Raw genomic sequence first — 8,196 nt, 5'->3', positions numbered from 1 at the left:
ATAGCTTTCTTCCTTCTCCCAGTTCAAAGCATTTCCCCTGTTCCTATTTCTTGTCCCAAGAATAACCACTTCACAGGATGATGGAACATAACATCCATTCTCTCCTGGGGGAAACTCCATATCCACCCATCAGCCTGTTGTTGTATTCTATTGCTCAAAAGATGCATTCACACAAGAGCTTAAGGCTAGTGTATTTCCCATAGGCTGGGGAAATCATTCTTAACCACGGTTACCATAGGAAGAGCTTCCCTGATGCCTCAGATGGTAAAGAATCTGCCTGCAGTGCAAGAGACCTGGGTTCAATCCCTAGGTTGGGGAGATCACCTGGAGAAAGGCATGGCAGCCCAGTCCAGTATTCTTGCAGGGAGAATTCCATGGACAGAGGAGCCTGGCGGGCTACAGTCCATGGGGTCACAAAGAGTCGGACACTACTGAGTGACTGAGCACAAACCATAAGAAACCTAGAATACGGGAAAAGGTTTACAGGAAGATTGTGTGTCCATTTTGCCTTTGATGATGCTAAAAAGATATGACATTCAAGTAGATTTGAGTTTGGTACCAACACAAAAGAGAGAGGTTTGAGCCTGTAGGTGGTAGTTAGCACTGGTGGGTGCAGTGGTGTGTTGGAGTGGACTCATACAGATGGTAAGGGCTGACTTTGTGCATCAGTTCCCAGCTCCACAATGATTGGTAGCTTGTAATCAACAGTGGAGAGAGAAAGCATGTACACTACAGAAATCAGCAAACATTACAAATCTGGGCTTTTTTTTTATCCTCCTGGAAGAGCTGTTTGTTAACATTTACCCCACACTATTGTGGGTTGAGGGTGAAATCATCCAAAGAAGGCAAATACAATAAGAGAGGGAAAGTTCTGAGAAGGAGTGCTAAGGAAGTAATATGTAGGGAGTGGGCAGACAAAGAGGCGTTGGAAAACAGAGCAAGAAGAAGAATCCAGGATGCAGCAAAAACGCTGTGCTATAGGGGAGAGTTTACAAAATAACCTTGTGGGACACGTGTCTCAAGATATCCATGAACAAGATCAGATTATGTGATGGAGATCAATGGATGGCTGTTCTTTTTTTTTTTTTAAGCTATCTTAAGCAATCAAATGGGCTTCCTGGGTGGCTCAGACAGTAAAGAATCCACCTGCAATGCAGGAGACCTGGGTTCGACCCCTGGGTTGGGAAGATCACCTGTAGGAGGGCATGGCAACCCACTCAGTACTCTTGCATGGAGAAGCCCCATGGACAGAGGAGCCTGGCAGACTGCAGTCCATGGGGTCCTCGAGTGTTGGACATGACTGAGTGACTAAGCACAACAACAACAAGCAATCAAAAGGACTTCTTCATGGTCATGTCAGTGTTGCTGAAATAGTCAACCAAGATTTTGTTTTTTTTAATCTAGTTATCCTGGCCATTTCAAATAACTGAATGATATTGCCAATTTATTCTTGAGCAACAGACCTATTCAAACTTTGTGTCCAATCACACAGTTATAAACATCAAATCATATCATTTTGGAACTAGAAAGAATCTTAAAGATCACCAAGGTTCTTCCCTGGTGGTGCAGGGGTTAAGACTCCCAATGCTTCAGGTAGGGGTTTGATCCCTGATCTGGGACAGAAAAAAGAGAGAGTGAGAGAGAGATCTCAATACCCTAATTATCCAGCCAAGGAAGGGAAAGTACAGAGAAAGTAAGTGACAAGGCCTAACCACCACCACTAGCCTTACTGCTGGTCCAGGCAGACCAAATCCAGGTCTCCTGACTCCTTCTCTCTCTTGTCTTCCCTCGCTGGTCATAGAGACTCTCCAGGTGAGTGGAAGACTAACCTGAGTTCGGCTGAGATGAATTTTGGAACAAATGATAGACGTCTCTGCAACCTTTTTACTAAAATGCAAATAAATCAGGGTCCTTGGGTCTGTTGTCTTCTGCTTGGGAATATATTGGGTTGGCCTGAAGGGTCATTCGGGTTTTTCCCCTTAAGATCCGAATGAACCTCTTAGCCAACCCAATGTCTCCGACAGCACGCGGGACTGAAGCCCAGGAAGCGCACGGACTGCGGTAACCAAGGGAAACCAGAGGGTCTAGGAGCCATTTTGTTTTCACGCTGTTTCCAGGGGGAGCGCCCAGGGCGGAAGGTCTCTTCTCCGAGAAACTTGGTACCGACTCTTTGTCCCGAGCACCAGTAAAAGGCTTGCCTCCTTGTTGCGTCAAAAGGTAAGATTTTGAATTTGCTTCTAAGTCACAAATGTAGTAGTACAATGTTTATTTAAAATACAATTTCTACCAGAACTAAGTAGGAAGAATTGCTTTGGTGTTTGTTATTGGGCGTTCCGATCTATCCTCTGGTATTATTTTCCGCTTAAGCTCTTCGGGGGACGTGTGGTTCACAGTATCAGCTTACTGAATAGCCTCATTTCCTGACTGCTGTTCAGCTCAGAAGACACCCCTACGGCTTAGAGAGTGTGTGGGAGAAAATTCCCCTCCTTTCCCTCATCCGAGGGGGCGGCGAGACAGCTGCTAATTGAGTTTTCTTACTTCTTGACTTGAGTGGATTATGCGGCTGCCTCTGCAGAGCTGGAGCTCCTTATCGGAACCATTATTCCTCTTATTATTTTCTGTTATTATTGTTCTGTATCTAGATAGCCAGACACCTAGTCCCTGTTTACTGCCTTCCAGGAGCCATAGGTCAATGAAGTAACCAGGACGTATTGTTATTTGCTTATTTGTTTGGCTACAGTCACCCAATGCTCCCCCTGGGCCTGAATAATTAATTTCTTAAAGTGGCATCTCGCGCACTATGACACTGGTCCCAGCCACCCCTGCTTCTTTCACGCACAGGCTTGGCTGATGCCTCCTCTCCCCAGATCTTTCTCTCCTCCTCCTCTTATTTACAGTTTGTTTCTATTCACTGTCATTTGTGTCCTGCATATTCTCTGCAAGCAGCTTTTTCTCTTTTCAGAATAAAGTAAATCATCTGAGGAAATGATTCATATTTCCATTTTCAAAATATATTATTCTTCTCATATGAGTTTTTTATTCCTAGAGAATTGGTTCAGCAGTAAATGTGAATAACCCTTGATATTTGTCTCACATGGTTTTGTCTCTTAGTTTTCCCAAGAGACTAAACATTTTTTTTTTTGTCTTGTCTCTATTATGTGTCTTTTAATCTTACTCTTTTGAAAAAATATTTATTTTAAAAACAAGTTACAGTAAAATGAAAGAAATTCTATTTTGTATTTTATGTAATGTAACTATGATCTGAGATGTCTTGGTCGTTAAGTAGGTACTGCTGATCTTTTTTACATATTACCACTATTGATCCACCACCAGCTTCTTTATACACACATGGACACTCACACACCCATGCAAGCACACTCACATATTCATCATTTATTTATAAGGTAACCATTTTTATTTATAAGGTAACATATTTATAAGGTAACCAACAATACCTTATCGTTGGTTAAGGTATGAGAAAAATTCGAAGTAACATTTCAATGCCAAGTTTCTGAGGACACATGCACATTACAATGCCCTAGTAGAGAATATTTATCAGAGAGCTTTACTTAGCCATAGACATGTTGACAAGTACAGACATGGGAAGTTTCCCAGGGATTCCATATTGATCTTAACCAGTCATTTAAATCAGTGGTTCCCCACAGTGTCAATGGTGACTTTTCCAAAGGACCATAGAACAGTGAGAGAAATAGTCAATATAGAAAGTTTACATGAAACCAAGTTTATTCAACTTGAAACAAAATGTGAAATTTACATCTTTTCTACTCTTTGGAAATTAAATGTCCTTTATTTTATGACAGTGATGGTGACAGTAGGTGATAACATTTCCCCTTAATCATTTTACTTGGCAAAATAAAAAAATAAAATGATTACTCTATGTCAGTCTTTTCGTTTTCTGGGCCTTTAGGAATTATTGGAATCTCCAAGTCTGGAAAGTGAACAATTCACTTCCTTGTGTTCTGTTTGCTCCGCCCTCCTCCCTCCCCCCTACCCCCACACACATCCTCTGCTCTCCTCATCACTCCAGTGGCATTTACTAGCTCTGAATCAATTTAGAAATTCAAGGTCATGACTGCACTGCTATCTTCTTCCTTCTCAGTCATCATGCATGCTTTGTGTGATAATTACCCTCCAGTTTTCTGGAAAAACAGATCTCTAGAGGTGCATTTTTTGCATGTATATATGCATTCGGTAACAATTTATTGAGTTCCTAGGTGTTGGTAGAATAGCAGTGACTGGGACATATGAGTCCCACCTCACAGAGGCTCATTTTCTGTTGAGGTGGGGGCAGAACTTCGGGGCAGGGGTCACAAGTCAACACTTATGTAACAGATATCCTTATAGTGATAAATCTGAGGTTATGGAGCAGCTTCCAGGTCATCTCCAAGACTGCTGCAATGATTTGTGCTGGGGAGGGGAGAGCTGCTTCAGATGGAGGCTCAGAGGCAGCTCCTTGAAGGAAGTGATGTTTGGACAAGATCTGAATGAGTGTTCCATGAAATGATTGTGAGAAGTCTGTTCCAGGCCCAGGGAAGAGCCTATGCAAAGGCCCTAACCTGGAATTTGTTCTTTTAGGGGACAGGGGTGTGGTGTGAAAATCAGAACTCTGTCCTGAACATACTCATTTTAAGTTGATCATTGGCATCTGATGGAGATTCCCCCTATGCAACTGGATATATTAGTTCTAAGTTCAGGCAAGAGGTTGAGACTGTTGGGAAGCCTCAGTCTATGAATGACTTTTAAATCAGGTAGGGGTGAGAATATAGGGCCAAGGAATGAATGACTCTTGTGTGAATTGACACTGAGGAATTAGGGGCGAACAATCAGAAGACTGAGAAGGAGCAGCTAGAGAGATAGGAGGAAGTCCAGGGAAATTTGAAGACAAAAGAATTGCACAAAAGAGGGGCCATCTGTACCAAAATGCAGTGTCGGTGAAATTTTTCAAATACCAAAACCCCTCTTCATTTATGTAGTTTTAATAAACCCACAGTTGTAGTACATGTACAGGTAGCTTCTCTCACTTGATTCAGGCACTGCTTCATCTAAATTAACCCTGGCTCCATACTTACTTTCCTATCGCTGTCCTCTGCTTGTGCTTCTGCCTTCCAGAAAGGCCTGGGCCTCTGGTATCTGAGCAGCATGCTAGGTTTGGTTACTTTCCGGGTTGAGGGCATTACAGCAAGTTCAGCCCACTGGCACAGGGATCGCTCTCAATTACTCTCTAATTCTGAGAGCTTACTTTCCTTTCATGCCGAGAAAAGAGAATATAAAATATTCAGAGACGCTGAGTCTGCTTAAATTCCAAGATAGATTCAACTCAGTCTCCCTCCACCTAATCAATATAGATTAACTTTATTTTGCATAGAATGGTTTTGATTTTCCACCCACCAGTTTAGTGAAATATCAGATTTCCCACCTTATCCCTTTGCTCGACCATTGCTGTCTTGTTAAAGAGTGTTCTTTCCCTCTACAAGTTTGAAAATCATTTAGAAAAGTGGAACATTTGAAAGCAGCTTCACATGGTGTTTCTCACATTCCTCTTTGATTGAGTGGTTGCTGTGAAGATAGTCTTGGAATTGCTAAAGCCTGAGAGAGAGGAGGCCTTATATTCTTCATTGTTATTGTCCTGTTTTCATATATCATTCATGCAAAGGCAAAAGACAGAACAAAAACTACAGGACTGGAATTTGAGAACACCAAATTCTGCTCCTAACTCCGGGCAAGTTGAAATCATTTTTGAGTTTCAGATCCTAACTCCGGGCAAGTTGAAATCATTTTTGAGTTTCAGAGTTCCTCAGTAAATGGGGCAGGCCTGTCTGAATTAGTTAGTATGTTACAATATAAAAGGGTAAAACCTTATCTCTCAGTCAAATATCATATGAATACATAAAGATTTTATTTGTTGAGGGAACATTAAGATGTTAAAACTGGCTCAAAGAGCATTAGAGCTATGTGTGTGTATATAATTTAATTAAAAATAGATTGCCAAGTTAGATACAAAACAGGTTAATGTCCAACATGACAATAAACTGTAATCTTTGTGCTTATCTGCCCTATTAAACAGAAATTATTTGTGTCTTTGGGCTTCTAGGTGGCTCAGTGGTGAAGAATCTGCCCACAATGCAGGAGATGCGGGTTCGATCCCTGGGTTGGAAAGATCCTCTGGAGGAGGAAATGGCAACTCACTCCAGTATGAATCGCATGGACAGAGGAGCCTGGTGGGCTCTAGTCCACGGGGTTGCGAAGAGCTGGACATGACTTAGCGACTAAACAGTAATGCAACATTTGTATCTTCACCTTCATGTTAGCCTCTGCACAGCAGAAAATCAATTCCATTACTGCTCTGAAAGAAGGCCCTATTAGTCTCTATTTTCGAATGCCAGATAATTTTTCTGACAAGCACATATAAAAATAATACTTAGCTAGTGTTTCTTAAGCACTGACAATGTGCTGGGCAGCACTTGACATGTATTATCTCTTTGGATGCTCACCACAGCCCTGTGAGGTAGGTACTTTTATTATCCCATCTGATAGGAGAGAAGATTGAGGCTAAGAATGGTTAACTGATCAGCCCACAGTCACACAGCTCACAAGAGGCCAGGGTGGCCATCAAACTGAGGTCTTATTCCAAAACTTTGGTTTGACCTGCCTATTATAATTGTTATTATTGTTAAGTGTCAAAAGGAATAATAAATACGTACATGCTTTAAAAATGGTGAGTGTGCTTTAAAATGAAAAGCATTATTGTTACATCAAGATCACTATTAAAGAATAAGGCAGTAAGACTTATTGCCAGCCCAGTGCAGAGGGAGATGTGTCAATTATGGAAAAAGTCTATTGTCCCAGGAATGCCTCTGAGACTTTATCTTAAATCTGTTCCCTTGAATTGAATAGATTTAACTCAGCCCACTCTTTCCTTCCTCTTTTTTTTTTTGAGTATGGATTTTATTGAGAGGGTTTCTTAGCCCATTTCTAATTGTGTACCTGAAGAGGAATCCACTCGGAAACCTGTCCTCACTTCTCTTTCTGTTTTCTGTTTTGCTTCCTAGTAGAAGTGGAAAGAACAAGGTCTTAGGGCTGGATAGACCTGAGTCTAAATTTCAGCATCGTGATTAACTCAGTGTAAGACTTTGGACACATTACTTAGCCCAGCTGTTGCAGAGCCTGTCCAACTGCACTGAAATCTCTTGGAGGAGAGGGGTATTGCTCAGCCAACATGCAGGAGAGGGTACTGAAGAGTCTGAAATTTCAGGGCCTCATTGGTGAGCGAGCAGTATCGGCACCTACCTTGGAGGTGGTTTTGAGAATAATATCTAGTAGGACATCAGAAATGTTCCGTTCTTCTCCTCTTTTTCCCAAAGAAGTCTTATTCATTTGCCCTTCTCTGCTCCTGTCCCCTCCATGGTTCTGTTCCCTCCGCTCCATTCCTTTCCTCTCCCCTCCTGTCCATCTGTCCATCTTCCCTCTCTCCTCTTGTCCCCCATTTCCTGTGCCTCCCCTTCCTTTCTTTATGTCTTTCTCCATCCCCTCCCACCCCCTTTTCTTCCATCACCTCCTGAAGTTCCCCTCCCTATGTTTTTTTGTAGGTCCCCTTCTTTCTTGTTTTTTGTTCCCTTCTCTCCTTCCCCTCCCCTTTTTTCTCTCTCACAAGGAGCCTGAGACCAGATGTCTCCTAAACAGGGAGGCCTGGTTCTCACCTTACTAATTTAGAGAAACTATGGAATTTCAGTTAGTAGCAAGTCCTGTGGGCTCCTTCTGTTCCAACCCTCATTTATCAATGAGGGAGCTGAGAGAGGAGGTTAAAGCCAGATCCTGACTCCTGGGTCAGTGACACCTGACACATCACCAGGTTGCCTCTGTGACTGCACGCAACACCCATGTTTCAGTTCATCCCCATCTTGGCTTCACAGTTACCAGGAAACTGGGAGGAATGAAGTGATAAATTATTCTATTGTTTGTTTGTGAAGAGTAAGGCCTTCTAACCCCTGGGACCACTTCTAACGTTTGGGACCCCTGGTGACAAAGAAGTGGGACTTCACCATCAGATATGCAGAGTCCTCCTTCACTGGTCAGGAAAACCCGACAAACCCAAATTGCAAGGAAACTCATCTGTGGTCATTTCCACAGAGCACTAGAGCTTTTACACTCAATGTCACCAAGAAAGGCGCAGAACAG

At 42.4% G+C, this 8,196-nt stretch overlaps 1 long non-coding RNA gene across 3 annotated transcripts in view; it reads left to right on the top strand.

Annotated features, from left to right (window-relative positions):
* The first annotated feature begins 2,060 nt into the window (after positions 1-2,060).
* The window catches only part of LOC110151695 (uncharacterized), a 102,962-nt gene continuing 96,826 nt past the window's right edge, over positions 2,061-8,196 (top strand). For 2 of the 3 annotated variants that reach the window (XR_002318143.2, XR_002318142.2), the window contains exon 1: positions 2,061-2,217. This is a non-coding gene — a long non-coding RNA (uncharacterized lncRNA). The remainder of the gene's footprint in view (positions 2,218-8,196) is intronic. The other variant, XR_002318144.2, reaches the window with a different exon arrangement.

Source organism: Odocoileus virginianus, chromosome 2 (genome assembly GCF_023699985.2).
Source record: "Odocoileus virginianus isolate 20LAN1187 ecotype Illinois chromosome 2, Ovbor_1.2, whole genome shotgun sequence".
In the NCBI taxonomy this organism is placed as follows: domain Eukaryota; kingdom Metazoa; phylum Chordata; class Mammalia; order Artiodactyla; family Cervidae; genus Odocoileus; species Odocoileus virginianus.
This window is presented reverse-complemented; position numbering and strand designations above follow the sequence as displayed.